We start from the raw sequence: 20,897 nt of genomic DNA on the forward strand, positions 1-20,897 counted from the left end.
AATTCATCTTTAAACTACTATGTTGGCAGTGGCGGTCCCTAAACTGTGTCCGTACTGTACGCTTCAGTTGATACACAAACCTCAATTTGACCACATTGTTTTAGTTAAACAGAGTTGGATTAATCACTACACTACCATGTTGGCAGTGGCGGTCCCTAAACTGTGTCCGTACTGTACGCTTCAGTTGATTCACAAACCTCAATTTGACCACATTGTTTTAGTTAAACAGAGTTGGATTAATCACTACACTACCATGTTGGCAGTGGCGGTCACTAAACTGCGTCCGTACTGTACGCGTCAGTTGATACACAAACATCAATTTGACCACATTGTTTTAGTTAAACAGAGTTGGATTAATCACTACACTACCATGTTGGCAGTGGCGGTCCCTAAACTGTGTCCGTACTGTACGCTTCAGTTGATACACAAACCTCAATTTGACCACATTGTTTTAGTTAAACAGAGTTGGATTAATCACTACACTACCATGTTGGCAGTGGCGGTCACTAAACTGCGTCCGTACTGTACGCGTCAGTTGATACACAAACATCAATTTGACCACATTGTTTTAGTTAAACAGAGTTGGATTAATCACTACACTACCATGTTGGCAGTGGCGGTCCCTAAACTGTGTCCGTACTGTACGCTTCAGTTGATACACAAACCTCAATTTGACCACATTGTTTTAGTTAAACAGAGTTGGATTAATCACTACACTACCATGTTGGCAGTGGCGGTCACTAAACTGCGTCCGTACTGTACGCTTCAGTTGATACACAAACCTCAATTTGACCACATTGTTTTAGTTAAACAGAGTTGGATTAATCACTACACTACCATGTTGGCAGTGGCGGTCACTAAACTGCGTCCGTACTGTACGCGTCAGTTGATACACAAACATCAATTTGACCACATTGTTTTAGTTAAACAGAGTTGGATAATTCACTACACTACCATGTTGGCAGTGGCGGTCCCTAAACTGTGTCCGTACTGTACGCTTCAGTTGATACACAAACCTCAATTTGACCACATTGTTTTAGTTAAACAGAGTTGGATTAATCACTACACTACCATGTTGGCAGTGGCGGTCACTAAACTGCGTCCGTACTGTACGCTTCAGTTGATACACAAACCTCAATTTGACCACATTGTTTTAGTTAAACAGAGTTGGATTAATCACTACACTACCATGTTGGCAGTGGCGGTCACTAAACTGCGTCCGTACTGTACGCGTCAGTTGATACACAAACATCAATTTGACCACATTGTTTTAGTTAAACAGAGTTGGATTAATCACTACACTACCATGTTGGCAGTGGCGGTCACTAAACTGCGTCCGTACTGTACGCGTCAGTTGATACACAAACCTCAATTTGACCACATTGTTTTAGTTAAACAGAGTTGGATTAATCACTACACTACCATGTTGGCAGTGGCGGTCACTAAACTGCGTCCGTACTGTACGCGTCAGTTGATACACAAACATCAATTTGACCACATTGTTTTAGTTAAACAGAGTTGGATTAATCACTACACTACCATGTTGGCAGTGGCGGTCCCTAAACTGTGTCCGTACTGTACGCTTCAGTTGATACACAAACCTCAATTTGACCACATTGTTTTAGTTAAACAGAGTTGGATTAATCACTACACTACCATGTTGGCAGTGGCGGTCACTAAACTGCGTCCGTACTGTACGCTTCAGTTGATACACAAACCTCAATTTGACCACATTGTTTTAGTTAAACAGAGTTGGATTAATCACTACACTACCATGTTGGCAGTGGCGGTCACTAAACTGCGTCCGTACTGTACGCTTCAGTTGATACACAAACCTCAATTTGACCACATTGTTTTAGTTAAACAGAGTTGGATTAATCACTACACTACCATGTTGGCAGTGGCGGTCACTAAACTGCGTCCGTACTGTACGCGTCAGTTGATACACAAACATCAATTTGACCACATTGTTTTAGTTAAACAGAGTTGGATTAATCACTACACTACCATGTTGGCAGTGGCGGTCCCTTAACTGTGTCCGTACTGTACGCTTCAGTTGATACACAAACCTCAATTTGACCACATTGTTTTAGTTAAACAGAGTTGGATTAATCACTACACTACCATGTTGGCAGTGGCGGTCACTAAACTGCGTCCGTACTGTACGCGTCAGTTGATACACAAACCTCAATTTGCCACATTGTTTTAGTTAAACAGAGTTGGATTAATCACTACACTACCATGTTGGCAGTTGCGGTCCTAACATGATTTAACTTAGTTGTCAAGCTAAGACAAATATTTACTCAATAAGAATCATTTGTAATTATGTAACACTATTATTTAACACTTTAATGTCTTTATATTCCAGCCGTAATCAGTTTGTTTCTTACTGGACATATGTTGATAAAATTAAAGAAAGTCTTGTAGAATGCTAATAGTCTCTCGGCACATTACCATAGTTTATTCATTGTAATATTTTTTGTATTACACTTAACCTGTACAGTTAATTTTGTCGATTCTGGTCAACAATACAATTAGCTGGAGGCATATTAAAAGCATTACAGTCCATCCTCCATAGCCTCTTATTATGCTCCACTATAAAATGTTCTATTGAAATATTAAAGAGCAAAAATCAACGACTCAAGGCCGTAATAAACAAAAATCAGCATAATTATTTAAATGCATAAGAAATATATAAAATACTTCGAGAGTATTTCGTTCAGACTACAAAAATCTACTCAAGTTACCAAAATAATCCAAGATAGAAAATTAGCTGGATTAAAAAAATATATTTTACTTTACTTTTCTAGTGATTACACACTGGTATATGTTATTGACCAAACGTTAGAAAAGCGTGCCTTTCGAGGGGCTGAAAAACATTTAATTTGTGTTTGGATATGATAAAAAACTGACTTACAGACTTGAAATGGTGCAGAATTTTAGGGAAAGTTAGATGATTCAATTATATAATATATGTATCAAGCTTATATATATGTGTGTGTGTGTGTGTGTGTGTGTGTGTGTGTGTGTGTGTGTGTGTGTGTGTGTGTGTGTGTGTGTGTGTGTGTTGTGTGTTTATGTGTATTGACATGATATATCTATTCTATAAAAAATACTCTATGATTAGGAGATCATTAAAGCAGGCGGTATCGCTTTCATGGTTTGCCATTGATTAGAGAAAAAATGAGAAGGTCTTAGAAGTCGTAATTAGATAGAACTAATTTCTGAAGGAATTAAAAATTAATTGTTATTTCATTCGAAATATTTTAAATTATGTATAAATAGTAAATATATACAGAGCTTTTATGCCTGTATAATCACAAATGATAACTCTAATTTATTTGGTATTTTCATTAATAATTACCTACACTCTTTATGTGTTTGGTAAATTATAAATTCACGAAATATATATATTTATTCCACTGAAGAAACTGAACTATAAGGTTGCTTTTATTCTAAGTAATATTTTATTGCATTTATCTCAATAGAAATTCAGCTGAATAACTATCGTTAGGGCTAAATGGGAAATTATATTTTATGACATAACAAGCGCGGGACCCTGTTTATAAATAGATAAGCTGAAGAGCTTATTTTATTGATTTTAAATACAGGAAAATCTAAGGACTTATGAAAAAAATCAAGTTATATCTCTTATGTAACATTAAGTTTTGTATTTACAGTATAAATACGAATAATGTTAAACTAATGTACTACGTGGTGTAAGTGTTGAAAGTGCAGTCTTTATTACTTGCTTACATTTAAATTTTGTAAGACAATCAAATTGCCTCATGAACTACGAGATGCAGAACAGAAAATATATGCTAATGCAAAAGGCCAAGAGAAACGTACGGTAGCCTAATAAACTATTCACAGCGCCTTATGAAGGCTTATCTGGTATAAAGTTGAACTTCTACCTCGATGTTGATTCAATTATTTACAATCTGTAGCGTTTTTAAAGCTACATTGATTTATTTTTTTATTAAAACCCTAATTAAATAAAAATTTTGTGATCGAAATATTGGGACTTAATTTTAGATTAGATTGTGAAATGTCAAGGGTAAAAACGAACATGTAATCCTTTGGCAACTTAGTACTGGTAGTTTTAGTTTTTTTAGTTTTAGTTTAGTACAAGTCGTCATACAATCTGGAGCAAATTTTTACTCTAATTTTCAATCTTGGAAATCGTTAGTTATTCGTTATCCCTAATCTAAATTTCCTTAGCAAGAGACATGAGTACATCACTTTGATTTTGAAAAAGCTGTATTATATTGTTTTGCTTCTTTTATTCTGAGGATGAACTTTGGACATAGGCAGACATCCAACCAGACAGAAAATGATTCTTTTCTGTAGTTCGTTTAGTTTTTATTTCAGGGGTAACAATTATGTGACTCCCTTTCGAGAGGCTGTTAACCTTTTACCGATAGTAACAGTATGCAGGATGTTTACTTAGTAATTGTTCTACAAAGCTCTCAGACTGAATGAAAGAAAGACAGTTCCTAAGCGAGAAACTTTCGTACAGGGATGAGGTATCTCAGCGTACCAACTGTAACAGAAGCTTCATTTCTTGCAGTTCAGGCTTGAAAATTAACGCCCTAAATACAAAATCGGCTTTGCTTACGTTTTAAAATATCATTACAAAACAAAGTATTGAATAGTTATATGTTTAACCCTGCGCTACTCGCGTGATGTTTTGCTACGGCAATACTCGCATGGGCTACAGTTGTAGCCCACGACTTTTTTTTGTTTTTTGTACAAGGACATTTAACTTTAGCACTGTTTTACATATTTTTTATTATTTAAAACATATATTCTTACTTAAATTAATATTTCAATGTATTACACAACAAAAATTTTTTAAATTAAAAAAATAAAATTGTAAAGAGTTTACGTTATTTTGTATTTTGCTGGTTTTTAAAATTGCCTATCTTTAAGGTCGTAAAACTTAAAAAAAGTTTAGGACATGAATGATGGAAAAATACTTCACTTATAAACATGTTTATTACAAAATCAATAAAATATATAAATTAGTTTTAAATTGCTTATTTACATAAAAGTCAATATCTTACCATTATATGTACATTTCTGAATCTTTTTTCATTTTACAAAAACTCTTGAATTTACAATTATAAAGTTCATTTGTTGTAGACTATAACATAAAACTCTTCATTCACTGTTGCGACAGGAATGACAAACAAGCGAAGAGTGGTCAGGGGCAAATCTTGTAGCCACATTTGTCACAGCATTTCCGTGCAGATTTATCACGTCCTCTGCCACATAAATAGCAACGGCCCACTCTGATGTCTTGTGGGATAGGTTGACGTCTAGGTTCTTATATTCCCAAAATTCGCCTAGATCGAATTTTCATTTCAGTGGTAACACTGAGGATTCCAGGCGTTTCTGATCTGGGGATGAAAAAGTTCCCAAACAAGATGGTCTAGAAATTCCCTTCTAGGCATTGAAGTGTCCATATTGTTGAACTTGTAGATGCGTGAAGCATTTATTGCTGCATTATTCACAAGCCCAAAAAAATTACCATAGGCCAGCGCTTGGTGTTTCTTGATACATCATACTTAGCACACATTTGGTCAACTACATCGACTCCAACCTATGTACGATTGTAGAATGTAACTATTCTCTGGCTTTTTCAACTCCCATTGCCTAGACCAATGGTTTGGTCACTGTGCATTGTCGAGAGTAGGACGACTGCCCTTTTTTTCTTCGGGAAATAAGATACAAGTCTTTTTTATGTGGTGTGCAAATATTGAGGAATATAAATTCTCAGCTTTATTTGCTCTAAGATCTTCGGGTATGCCAATTCTGTTTGACCTCAACGTACCAACAATAGTTAACTTTTTTATTCAAATAATTTTTCAGCCAAAGGTATTGTGGTAAACCAGTTGTCCATTGTAATATTCCAATTTGTTCCTGCAACTAGCTCACAAATTCGAATTGTTACGTCCTCTGCAGACTTTGACAAATTGAAAGGTCCTAGAGGCTGCTTAGCCACATAAACTTCTAAATTACACACATGCATGGTTTTTTTGCACAAACTAAGGCAAAAACCTTGATCCCATATTTTCCTAGTTTTACTTGGAATGTAAATCTTGAATTGGCAGTTGCCTGTAAACTTGAACAATTGTTTCGTCAACAGTGCAATACTCACTGGGTGTGAAAGAACGTCCTAAATTTCTGCACAATTACCTCAAAAAAACGATCTAATAGGTGCTAGATTATCTACAGCTTTTCTTTGTGAAAGATCTCGAATATTCATCAAATCGCATACACCTCATTAGAAAAATGAAAACGATTTTCACTCATTGTCAAGTAACACGATTCTACGCCACTTCCAAGATATTGTCCCAAATATGCTTTGTGTGTGTCCTTCAAACTGCCCAAACAACCAGAGAGAAGTAGAATTCCTATAAAAGCACGAATTTCAGTCTTATATATTGGTCTTGCATCTCTTTCACGCTCAAATTGGTCTTTTATACCTAATATGTAAATGTTAGTTTCCATTTTACTATCATTTCTATAACATCATCATCAAAATATAAATTAAAACAATCAATCTCAGTTTTAGTGTTCCGAGCCTCACCTCTAGGCCCGGGCAAATCGCAACACAATGTTTGATGCCCTTGTACGAATGTTAGATGGATCAAGAGGATACTTAGTCCACTTCATCACTCTCTTCTGTTTGTCCTTTGAATAAAAAACAATTACCTAAAGGAGTATTATCTTCATTATCACACTCACTCATATCCTGTGGACTGGAAGGGGAAGTAGGCGCCATTTCTGCATCTTCTTCATGGGGTAAATGGATTTCTTCTTCCATATGATCTACTTCTCCATCATCACTGTCCACGGCAACGCAATCCTCCTCATCAGAACTTAAAGGATTGTCAAACTCATCAAGAATATCTCGTTTGGTCAATCTGGCACACTTCGGATTACTCATGACACAAACAATCGCGCGGGCTAACAGTTGTAGCCCAGATCACTTTGAAGTAAAAACCACACGGACACCTTTACTCTATGCAGTGCAAGAGCATACTGACTGGACTGAGCAGCTATTGGTTTTGAAGGTAATGAGGCTCCGACCCTCCTAGGAACACATTAACTCTTAGTAGTAGGTGAACAAATTACACTGGGCTACACATGTAGCCCGCGCGAGCACCGCAGGGTTAAGTACTTTCTGTCTTGTTTTATATAATTTTTACTTCGCTTTGTTAAGTGTTATTTGTGCTATAATATTATTAGTTTAGGTATTTGGATTGTAGGACAATCTGAAAATTAGTTTGTAACTCAAAATCCGCGTGGAATAAACATTATTTTTATTTTTTGTTTATTAATTATTTACTATACAAGTATTTTTATCTATATAGAAATTATATTGTGTTGTTTTATTACCTGTGCCTTTAAGTTAAAATTTGTCCCCCAAAACCATTATAATCCAAAGTATTATTTACAGAGTGTAAATGTATCTAAACACCATATAATTCTTTTAATCGTAGGAGACTAATAATAGTTTCTTGAGAGATTAAATCACTATCAATCACTTGATAGTGACATAGAGTTCTAGTTCGGTTACTTCAAGCCGAGGTATCTGTGTTATATGAGGAGATGAGGTTGAACTACATTATTGACACAAACAGCACCAATCCATCGATATATATTATCCGGATGAACCTCTCCTGTACTACCCAAATCAGGTTCTGGCAACACATCAGTTCCGGACTATACAAGACCGGTGCGTCCGTATTGACAAGACAACTTCAATAAAACTTCGTCCAAAGTATGGTTTGTGATACTTTGTAAGTAAAGTCAAGTCAAGTCTATTGGAAGGATATAACTTATATATATACAAGGCCCTCATGATGACATTTCGGGGAATTTTTTTACGTCTCCTCCGATCTTGACCCTCAGAAAGAAATCAGGCTTTCTTGCATTTTTATGTTTGTATCGGAGCAACAAGGCAGACTCAGCTATGGTACCGGTAATATAATTAATTATGATACTATTTTAAATAATTTATATGATTGTTATTAAATATCGTTACATTTATTAAATTTAATGAAATTGTATTCTATGAAAAGAATTTTAGATCTATGCGTAAGAAAGGTTTAAGTACATCACGTAATTTTAAAAATATTCCCTTTTGCATAAAGAACTTTTAATTTTCCTCAATTGCACAATGTTTAGATAAATTTGAGACAAGTATAAGAGACCTTTGTTTTTCTTAGTAAAAAATATATAATAGTATGTAATAAGTAAAGCAATACTTCGACATTTGTTTTCTTAAACAATCCAAACGTTTTAACAAAGGCGGGATATAAATCTATCCACAACATTACTCAAAGTGGTCCAGTTAAAGAGTAGCTGATAAGAAAGATTCAGAGTCGAACCGTTGTTTGTTTCACCAACTCCGGATATCTGTGTTGGAAGCGGGAGTTCAGCCAAGATTGTTTAATGTTTGTGACCTCATTGATTACCAGTTTTAGAATTTCCGCTTTAAAAAAAATATCTTACCTGAAATAAAATACGTTTATTGTTATAATTCTATAAGTTAGTAATGGTATATTTCAATAAGTTTTGAAACTTCAGAATCATACAATTATAATCACGCCACCTGATAAGCATTTAATTCATTTATAAATCACATACATAACAAGTACATAACATTCAATGATAAACTTTTCATGGAGGTCATGCATTTTTAACACAGGAAAATAAAATGTATAAGGGCGATCCTTGCAATACATGCAAGTCTGAAACTCAAAATGGTGTATTAATACATAATTTACTATAGTGCTTACAATTTGAATAACTGTAAATTAATGAATAAATTTTCTTCTGATCTGTAAAAGTGTCTGTATGTCCGCTCGCAGGACATCTCATAATTCAAAAGTAAAATGAATGAAATCTAATTGATTCCTACTAAGCAACACGTTGCGTGGAAAAATTATACTGTATAAGCTTCTCTACACTACTCTATGTGTCCACACGATATGTTGAAAAGCAAATAACCTGCAGACTTGAAAACTATTTAAGAGTCTTCATTTCTGTATAACCAACGCTGGGTTTAATAATGGTGCACATCACTTCATAGGACTTGCTGAGCGTTACATAATATGTTTAATTGGCCTTGTGGGTAAGCATGGTGGCAACGATAAATTATTAGAATAAATACATAGTTAACAAACTGCCTACAGTAAAACGGTGACATTTTTATTGATACAGTAAAACAAAACAATAATTAAGTAAATATTAAATGATTAAGTTGGTGATAAGGTTTTACTTCAGTGCAATTTTGTCAGTGTATCTCTTAAAATAATTTATTATTTGAACACAACTATGAAATCTAACTTAATAAAATAATCACAATCACAATGATGTGCCATGATATTCTGAGGCAGATTTTATCAGTAGACTTACCTTATTTGTATATGTACTTTCCATATATAATTCCATATCATGTAAAGAGAAGGGAGAAATCATATAAAACTTTGAAGTGTACAAAACATTTTCTGAAAGGACTGTAACATAAAAGAATTATAACTGCTCTTATAATTATTGACTCACTCTTAATGGATATTAAACAATTACTTAACCTTATTGCATTTTATAATATAACAGTTATTTAAATCTACAAATAAAATATTAGTTATTTTATGATACGGAAAATGTAATTACATCTTTATCATTTGTCGCAACTCAATAATGACAATTGTTAAAACAAAACTTGGGACCCATATAAAGCAAACACAACAGTATTTTTAAGTTTAATGTTTGTGATAATATACAATACAAGCTAATAATACTTAACAGTATTCAACCCAATAATACTTAACACTTGAAGATTGCTTATGTACATGTCAGTCATTAAAGATTTTGGAAACCAAATACTATGTATGTATACATTTTTCATTTGTTTTATATTTATATTATTTATTTGTAATATATACTTATAACGATGTTTATTAATTTGGTCGTAAATCATCCAGTTGTTTACCAGGCCCTATTTTATTCCCACAAAGAGGAATTGTTTCTCATAAGCAGTCATAGAAGTCACAAAACAAACAGCACTGCATGACGATATTTAATTTTTAAATGTGTATATTACAATAGCTTCGTTAATTAATAAAATCAAATTTGCATACTAGGCTTATGCCACATGGGCAGTTAAATAATTATTATCATATATGAACATGGTAGTAAGGACAAGTTTTACATCATATACCGCTCAAAGCCAATGTATATACTACTTTTTATGAATGACTACTTAAATAATATATTTGTATTTATTTTCCAATTGAAAAATAATAAATTTGCCTGAAAAGTGTTATTCGCAATCAAAATTTATTTCATTTCGTATATGTATATACTAATTGTTGCCTTATTTAACAGCTCTAACAATCAAACGTAACCGGTGTGAACACTGAAATATTTTATTTACTTACAAATACAAAACTGTATTTAAATAGTAATTTAATTAATTGCCTATAAAGTAATATCACAAAATAGTACGTATTAATCATTAAATATTATTTTGCTAACAATAAATAAAAAAGATAAAATAGTATAACTGGCTATTTAGCTGATAAGTTAGAGAGAAAATTTTACCGACAAAGGAGTTGGCGGTTATCAAATGGAAGGGGACGGACTTTTACATTCATGTTCTTCTCCGAGCTGCCATCTGTACAGTTGTGTTCTGCACTTTCTCACAGTTTATTGGTCCCTTTAAACTGTACCGGCACTTACTGTAATACTACTTTCCTGTAGATTTACAAATATATTAATATAATGAATAACGCTTCTCAATAATAGTATATTGTATCGCACTCAGTTATAAATATTTGATTGTTGATATTTGATTGATATCCAGTACTCGTCATGCAACTTATTCCTGGTATGACTGTTTAACTTATAAACCTCAAATGTGTTTTGAGGATAAGTATTTAACTTTTTTATATTGTTATCCACTAAAGTTATCTTCTGGCCAATTTATTACAGACACGTAGAGTGACTAAGTTATGAAAAAGTCAGTTTTTTGTATTTTTTTAAATACAGAAATGTGGTCGATTAAAGTTAATGCAGATATACATTTCATAATAATTTACTCCATTAATATTAGTCATACTATCCACTTCTGGTGTATGCAAACTACTTATATAAAATTTAAAATCTCATGATAAAAAGGTAAGCAGATTAGAGAATGTATTGAATCAGTTCCTCCCATTAGTTGATATATTATTAAACATTTATACTACCATTATATAACCTTTAATTGTCCAAGTACACGGAGTATTAATATTATATTTAAAAACATTAGCTATAAATTAAAAGTAGAATATTTAACTTAAGGAACCACATAGTGGATCGATTTTCTGCATTATTGCTTTGTGTTATCACATAGAAAGGCATTTCTTATCTTAATCGAAATACGAAACGATTAATGTTTCCTATTTTAATTTATTTATTTACTACCTTCAAACAAATTTATATTTTACTAGTAGTTAAATAACTAACTAATATAAGAGTTAGTTTTGCAACCATAGTAGGATTTCATACATACTATGAAAGCCTTCACCTAAAGTGTTTTAAATAGGATATTACTATCTGAAAACGTTATAATAAAGGGTTTACCTTATATTGTTATTCAAAAATTTTAAATAGTGAGTGTAACTAATATTTAACGAAGTATTTATAGGCAGAGACATAGTTTATTATTATAGTACTTATCATTTACTTATGAATTAAAATATATAATTTCAAAATCTTCTAATATAAATAGATTCATATTATATTAAAATCGTTAGAATTGTTTAAAAGTGCATTATATAAAAATAAAAGGGTAAGGTAGTAATACTCAAACGACCGGAGTGACGCCAAGTTTAGATTTAATTGATCATTTTTTGTTTTTTTTATCTGTTTCTGTGACGTTTGGTTGTTTATCTTTAAGTGAACACTCTGTTGCTTTAGTATTTTTTGTTATTTTGTTTGAATATATTTAAAGAAAAGCGAATGAAATTATAAGGATCAAGATGCGCTCATTAACTAGCCGTTGCGTTCAATTTGACCAAGGATGTCTTGTGGATATTTATCTGTTGTGGCAACTATTCAAAACTAACAACTTGTTAAAAGGTAACCTCATAGTGCCTGGATTTATTCAAATCTCTCTGGATAGAAATACAGGTTACAATACAACAATATATCTTAAGTATCAACAAAGAACTTGATTGATTGTTAAAATTAATTAATATTATATAATACAATGATTTCAAATAGTCAAATAGTTACAGAAATATCACCTTTTGACTTTGCTGTCGTTTATCATTAGTTCATACATAAGAAAATCAAATCCAAAATTGTCAAACAAAGGGACTTTGAATTACATTGCGTAGTTTTGTTGAATAATTTGCCTCATTCATATCTCCTACATGTCTATTCCTGAATAACACTCTTATTATATAACACAATTAACTCATAGTAAAGAGTAAGAAAACGGTTATTTATTATACCCTAGTTTAGTAGCATACAGATTGAAATGTTTGACCCTCCCCTTTCATTAAATGTATGCCTGCGTGTTTGATTTAAATATCTAGTTTCCAAATATATTGCATCTACTAAGGAATTATTTTACGACAGGACTTATTTACTTCTACATTTCCAAGGAACATCCACTGTCTATTATGTGGCTGACACAAAAATGAAACTCTAAATGTTTCTCAGCTTGAACAACGAGTTATTCTATTTTCATAGTAAACAAGATTTTAATTTAGATACAGCATCCTAAATATAGTCCTAGAAATAAATACAGCTATTGACCCTAATGGGCGTGTAAACCAGTGTAGTAAGATTTAAATCTGCTCACGAATAAAGACCTTTTTTATATATTTCGCTGCGTATCAAGCAATTAGAGCTACATATAGTGTGTTTGTTGTTCACAATGAACACAGGTTGGTAAACAAGACGTATTAATTAAGTACGGTATGTCTGTTGTACAGTTTACATTATATCGCAGCTGCTTATATCTCGTTAGGGCCAAATGGGAACTTAGATATGGTATCTTGTTCTTATAGTATCGTAGTTTATAAATAGATAAGCTGAAGAGCTTATTTTATTGATTTGAAATAACAGGAAAATCTAAGAACCTATGAAAGAATTCAAGTTTTATCACACATGTAACTTTAGGTTTTGTAGTTACAGTATAAATACGAATATTTTTAAACTAATATACTACGTGGTGTAAGTGTTGAAAGTGTAGTGTTATTACTTGCTTAAATTTAAATTTTGTAATGCGATAACATTGCCTCATGACATATGAGATGCACAACAGAAAATATAATGCTAATGCAAAAGGCCAAGAGAAAGGTACGGTAGCCTAATAAACTATTCACAGCGCCTGATGAAGGCTTATCTGGTATAAAGTTGAACTTCTACCTCGATGTTGATTTAATTATTAAGAATCCGGAGCAAAGTTTAACTCTAACTTTCAATCTTGGAAATCGTTAGCTATTCGTTAATAACAGAATTTTTTAGCAAGAAACATGAGTACATCACTTTGATTTTTTTAAAATCTGTATTCTATTGTTTTTCTTCTTTTACTCTGAGGATGTCCTATGCATATAGGCAAACAGCCAACCAGACACAAAATAATTATTTTCTGTAGTTCGTTTAGTTTTTATTTCAGGGATAACAATTATGTGACTCCCTTTCGAGAGGCTGCTAACCTTTTACCGATAGTAACAGTATGCAGGATGTTTACTTAGTAATTGTTCTACAAAGCTCTCAAACTGAATGAGTGACATTTCCTAAGAGAGAGACTTTTAATGGGATGCCGTATCTAAACATACAAACTGCAACAGAAACTTCATTTCCCGAAGTCTGGCTTGATTTTGAAGGAATATTTTACATACCTTGGCCCTGCATTTCATTACGGACTTTCAGGCAGTTTAGAACATTGTACAATTTTATATTTTAAATCAAAATAAACACCCTAACTAGAAATATAACTTCGCTTATGTTTTAAATTATCACTGACAAACAAAATATTGGATGGTTATTTGTTTTGAGTATTTTGTTTTGTTTTATATAATTTTTATTTTTTTCTTTTAAGCGGTATTAGTCATATAATATTATTAGTTTAAAGTATTTACATTTTAAGTATTTCAGGAAAATCTGAAAATTAGTTTGTAACTTAAAACCTGAATGAAATACAAAGTATATTTATTTATTTTGTATTTATTCTACAGATATTGTTATCTATATACAAGTTTTATTGCGTTATTTCATTACCTGTGCCATTGAATAAAATTCTACATTCAGTAATCTTTAAAGGTTTAATTAATATTAGGATTTCATAGAAATGTTTGGATTTTACAGGAAATATTTTTTACTTCCTAGGTTTATGGCCCCTAAAATCACCATACTCCAACATTTTATTTTCAGTGTTTAAATGTACCGAAACCCCATATAACTCTTTTAACCGTAGCAGACTAATAATAGTTTCTTGTGAGATTAAATCACTGTCAAGCACTGGATAGTAAAATAGAGTTCTAGTTAGGGTACATGAAGCCCAGGTATCTGAGTTATATAAGGATGTGAGGTGTGACTACATTATTGACACGAAATGCACAAATCCGTAGATGTATTATCCAGATGACTCTCGCCGGACTACACATGGCCGGTGTGTCCGTATTGTCTAGACAACTTTAATCAAACATCATCCAAAGTACGGTTTGTGATACTTCGTAAGTATAGTCAAGTCAAGTCTATTGGAAGGATATAATTTACGTATACAATACACTCGTGACGAAATTTCGGGTAACATTTTTTACGTCTTTTCCTCTTGGCCCTCAGAAAAAATCTGATTTTGTAGTATTTATATATTTTTATCGGGCATCAAAGCAGACTCAGCTATGGTTACGGTAATATAATTCATTCAAATACAATTTTAATTATTTTTTATAGTTTCTATTGAATAACTTATAAGTTAAACAAATTTTGATCTTTGTTTAAGAAAGTTTTAAATACATCACGTAATTTTAACAATAAATCTTTTTTAATGTGCAAGTGCATAATTTTCTATATAAACTTGAGACTAGTATAAAAGACTTTTGTGTTTTTAGTAAACAATCTATAATATTATGTAATAACTAAAGTAAAACTTCAAAATTTGTTTTCAAAAACAAGTCAAACGTTTTAACAAAGGCAGGATATAAATCTATCCACAACATTACTCAAAGTGGTCTAGTTAAAGAACAGCCGATAAGAAAGATTTATAGTCGAACCGTTGTTTGTTTCACCCACTCCGGATATCTGTGTTAGAAGCGGGAGATCAGCCAAGATTGTTTAATAGTCTCTCTAATCTCTGTTTAATAGAATAGTTTACGTTTGAATTTCCAATTTTAAACAACTATATTAGCTGAAATAAAATATGTTTAGTGTTATAATTGTATAAATTAGTAAACGCGTATTACAATAAACTATAAAACTTTAGAATCATACAATTTTGTAATCATGACACTTTATAAGCATTAAATTCCGTTATATAACACATAACTAGGTAAAATATAGGTAAAATGCATAGCATTCGATGAAAAAAGTTTCATGGAGCACATGTCTTTTTAACACAGGAAAAAAAATTAAAAATGGCGATCCTTGCAATACATGCAAGTGTTATTAAGAAACTCTAAATGGTGTACTTCATTGCATAATTTACCATATCGCATACAATTGGAATAACTGTAAATTAATGCATAAATTTCTTTCTGATTTCTATTTCAGATTGTCCGTCTGTATGTCTGCCCGTAGGACATCTCATTATTTAAATGGGAACTTTAAATTAACATGAAATCTCAACGTGGCATGTTACGCGACGCGTTGCGTGGAAAAAAATGCACAAGCCAAACTCCTCTGTGTCCACATGATATCTTGAAAACCAAATAACCAGCTAAATTGAAAATGTTTTAAGTCTTCATTTCCTTATAAACAACGCTTAGTTTAATAATGATGCATATCACTCTACAGGATTTGCTGAGCGTTATCTAATACTCATAATTGGCCTTGTGGGTAAACATGATGGCAACGAGAAAATATTAGAATAAATTAATTTTTAACAAACTGCCTACAGTTAAACAGTGCCATTTTATTGATAGAGTGAAAGAAAACAACAATAGAGCGAAAATTCAATGATTAATTCGGTGATAAGATTTAATTTCAGCGCACTCTTGTCAGTACCCTCACCAGTTCACGACAAGTTTTTTTTTATTTCAACACTGTTATGAAACCTAACTCAATGGACAAAAATCGAAATGTATCATGTGCCAAGATATTCCAAAAAAGTATACTTATCTTATTTACAAATCTAAATTTCCACGTTTAATTCTATATCATATAATGAGAAGAAAGACGCCATATATAACTTTAAAGTGTACAAAGAATTATCTGCAAGGACAGTAAAATAACAAAACTGGACAACTGCCCTTATAATCATTGACTCACTCTTAATGGATATTATATGATGACTCAACTTAATTGAATATTATAATAAAAAATTAGTCTACATCTACAAATTAAATTTTGTTACTTTATGATACGTAAAATATAATTAAATATTCATAATTTGTCGCTATTCAATAAATACAATCGTTATAGCAAAATTTCGGACCCATATAAAGCAAATATAAACATATTTCCAAAATACCTGTTTAGAGAAAATACTAGCAGTATCCAACCTAATGAGCTTTCAAATATTAAGCTTGTGTATTTATATGTCAATCAATAAAGAGTTGTGAAACTAACCAATACTATATAAGAAAACATTTTTATTTTTTAATATTTATGTATAATACATTTATAATATACACTAAATATAATGTTTTATCATTTTGTTCGTAAATTTTGTCGTAACTGTGTTGTTTACCAGCCCCTCCTTTGTTCCCACAAAGAGGAATTGTTTTTCATATATAGTCATAGAAAACACATACTTAGACAACACTGCATGACGGTTTTTATTTTTAAATGTGTATATTAAAATAACTTAGTTGATTAATAAACTAAACTTTGTACACTAGGCTTACAAAAAATAAGCAGTTAAATATTATTATAAATGAACATATAGGTAAGGACAAGGTTTACATCATACACCGCTCAAAGCCACACTATATGGTGATGGGGACACGATGTTCCAGGCTGCACTAAACAGAAATTATGTTTGTCGGTGCTAAAGATCTCCATCGTGTAAATATTCCTTACGTGGTGATACCGCATGCACTGCGGACTTGTCTATGATGTACTGGATGTGATATTTGTGACACTTATTTTTTAACTCGAGTAAAAATGAAAAATATTTGATGGTACAAAATTTAAATTATTGAGAGGACTTAAAACATTTGTCTATAATATACATTACAAAAATAAAACTTTATATTCCATCATTTATATCTTAGTTATTTTTCCGTTTCACAAAGTTAAAGGCATAAGATGCTTGTTTAAATCATACATAAATATACGGCAATGAACGCGACAAAGTATAACCTTACACAAGAATACATTTTGCGCCAAACATTAATGCAACAACCCAAGAATCATAAAACCTGTTTTATTTATATACGCTATTAAGACGGCAAAATGTAAAAACGACTTTTACTTATACAACAATTACATAATAATGAATGTTAAGAAAATTATTTTAAATGTACATACTGTTTTTTTTATAATTAACTATGTAAATAATATATTTGTATTTATTTTAAAATTGGAACATAATACTTTTCCCTTAAAAGTGTTATTTGCAATAAGAACTGATTTAATTTCTTATATGTATATACTAATTGTTGCATTTACACATTATAATTACCTACAATTCCAAAACTTTATTTAAATAGTTATTTAATTAATTGTAAATAAAATACTACCGTCCAAGGACAAGTATTGTTTATTAGATATTATTTTGCTAACAACCAATATAATAGATAAAATAGTTTAACTGGCTATTTGGCCGTTAAATTATGGAGGAAACGTTACCGACAAAGGGGTTGGCAAGTTATCAAATGGAAGTGGATGGACTTTTACATTCATGTTCTTTTCCGAGCTGCCTTCTGTAAAGTTGTGTTCTGCACATTTCCCACAATTTATTGGGCCATTCATACTCTAACGGTATATATTGTAAAATTTCTCTCCTGGAGATTTGCATATTGCTATAACGAATAACTCCTCTCATTTGTACTAGTATCTTGCATCGCATTCAGTTATAAATATTTTATTGTTATTCTAATACTTGTTATGGAACTACTTTCTTGTTGTATGTATGTTTAACGGATAAAACTTAATTGTGTTTTGAAGGTAAGTATTTAAATTATCTATGTTGTAATTTATGTAATAAATTGTATGTAATAATATGTAATTTAGTAATTTAATATATAAAAAATAACAAAATTCTCAGAATTTGTCGTTTTGTTTCACAATATTCTTTAAGCGACTTTGAGATTTGATATAACAAGGGTAGAGATCCAGGGATAGGGTAGAGACTTTGATATTGAAGGGAAGGATTATTTACGAGAGGAAAAGGATGACGGGTAAGAAAGGCGCGTCATTAATAATGGAACATTAAGTTGGGTTCAGTAATATTATTCATAATATAGGATCATTTACATTTTTATTTCTGTTTGTTTCTACATAATTTATCTACTAAAACGTTCTATCAATAAAATAACTTTAAACAAAACTTAAAAATATATTAATTCAAAGACCTATCCTCAATATTTTTCTTTTTACGTTCATACACAAATGTCTAATTAATTTTCTACAATTGAAAGTAGTAAAATTTATAACACAAGAAACTTTCCAAGTGTACCTGAAAGGAGACCCAGCGTATACGCTAAAATGTTATTAAGTATACGGGCAAGTTTGTCTCATTTGTGATTGCCTATTTATTATGTGTCATCTCTTGGTCGTAATAGTTGTAGGCTATATTATATAGTGACCCTTTATAGCTACTATGTAATAATATACGTTTGAAAACTAAGGAACTAGTATGACAAAATAACATTGAACAATGGCTTTTATTTACATAACCATATTAATTCATTCCAGCACTGAAAAATACCAATTTCCTGGGAGAGGACTATCACTCGAGGAGGTGGAAAGAAAGTAATTTCTATTAGTCTACTGTATCTCGATAAAGTTGCTTGTCTATCCATGGTATTTGATCTAGCGTCACTTAAGTCTATCACTCAGTAGGCTCTCAGATTTTCTTTCCGTTATGATTTATTACTTTTTCATATGTTTTAACTACCTTGGTGGCAAAATTGTTGTTTTTAATTTTATACGATCACTTTATATCGTTTAACAGTCTATCTAATAACATATTTTGTTACTTCATTAACTTAACCTGATGATGAATTCGTTGAATTCATTGTACAAATAAAATCTATTAAATGTGTTAAAGGTTTACAATTGTATATGTATATTAAACACGTTTCGATGCTACATTTCTAATACGAAACTGTAACTAAAATATTTGTGTTAACAGATGAATAAATAGAACGTCACTTGTTAATTATAAGCAAAATATTTTTAACAGAATAAGCCACTATAAAAATATATTGAAGAAGCCGTCAGAAAACAACGAAATCATTACTGAACCAACTGTAACTTTTCTTGAATAAATGAAACTGTTTTATCGACAGGTCCAAACGTTCCTTTTTATGGATATTAATTTTAGTAATTTAAATATTGTGACCAGGAAAAGAACACGAGAAGGTATGAAGTTGTCAAGCACTGGTAGTTGCATGTCCTGTATAACTAAACTTCTTTACTCTCTGTTTTCTTGTTGAACCTATGTTATACTAAATACTAAATTGTTTTATTTATTTATTAATGTAATTGATTTCAAATATATTATATGTACAGCATTACACTGTAATTTCACATTTTGTACCTATATTTTACGTTATGACTTACTTTTTATTATAACTTATTACTGTATTATTATTAATTATTTCTCATATATGGATTTATTAACTCATTACTACATTTATGCTTTTTTGCCAAGATTTTTTGTACGATACTTTGGTTACCTTTTTACTTCTTATTTAACAAAAAATTATTATATTTATATTATTAGATTTTTTTACTATTATTGTACATTGGGTTTACCATTAAAATTAAAATAAATATAAAGAATTACATCTCGACTTAAAATTCTTTTAGGTAAAATGCATAGTAAAAGAAATAATTGTAGAAGTTATTATCCACAATTTTTATTCATTTCTAAGCTAATGTCTCTATCCTTATGTCTTTAGTGTTATTGGATGCATCTTCATATACTCCTTGATTTGCTACGTTTTCAAGGCACACTGTTGAATATTATTCGAATAGGAATTAAATTAAATTAATTGCATTGATTGTTTTTTAAGAGCGAACTAAGGTCTACAAATTAAAATAGTGGTGTCTCTGAAAAATAAGAATGAAAACATGCCCCTTGTTATTTAAATGTGAGTATGTAGATGGATATGTTGAAATAAACTTTATATACATAAAGGATTATTGTAATCAAAACATTTAATATGTTAAACAGTGTAAACATATTCACAGGACATTTTAACACTGAGGACTAAAAGTCCCACTACTTGTACATCCTACTTCTCAATTTCTATTGGTATATTCTTTCAACGATTAAACTACCGTATGCATCAAGTATCTATTGAGATACTAAAGAGAGTTTCATATCCTGCAGCTCCTGGTTATTAAATCCTCATTTTGCTGATGTATTATTCGTACATCCTACTTCTCACTTTCTCTTGGAGTACTATTTCGACAGTTAAATACCTTATGCATTTAAGGAAATATTGAGTTATAAAAAAGAGTTAAAAAACCTGCATTTTTTATAAATC

The sequence above is a fragment of the Homalodisca vitripennis genome, chromosome 7 (genome assembly GCF_021130785.1).
Source record: "Homalodisca vitripennis isolate AUS2020 chromosome 7, UT_GWSS_2.1, whole genome shotgun sequence".
Classification (NCBI taxonomy): domain Eukaryota; kingdom Metazoa; phylum Arthropoda; class Insecta; order Hemiptera; family Cicadellidae; genus Homalodisca; species Homalodisca vitripennis.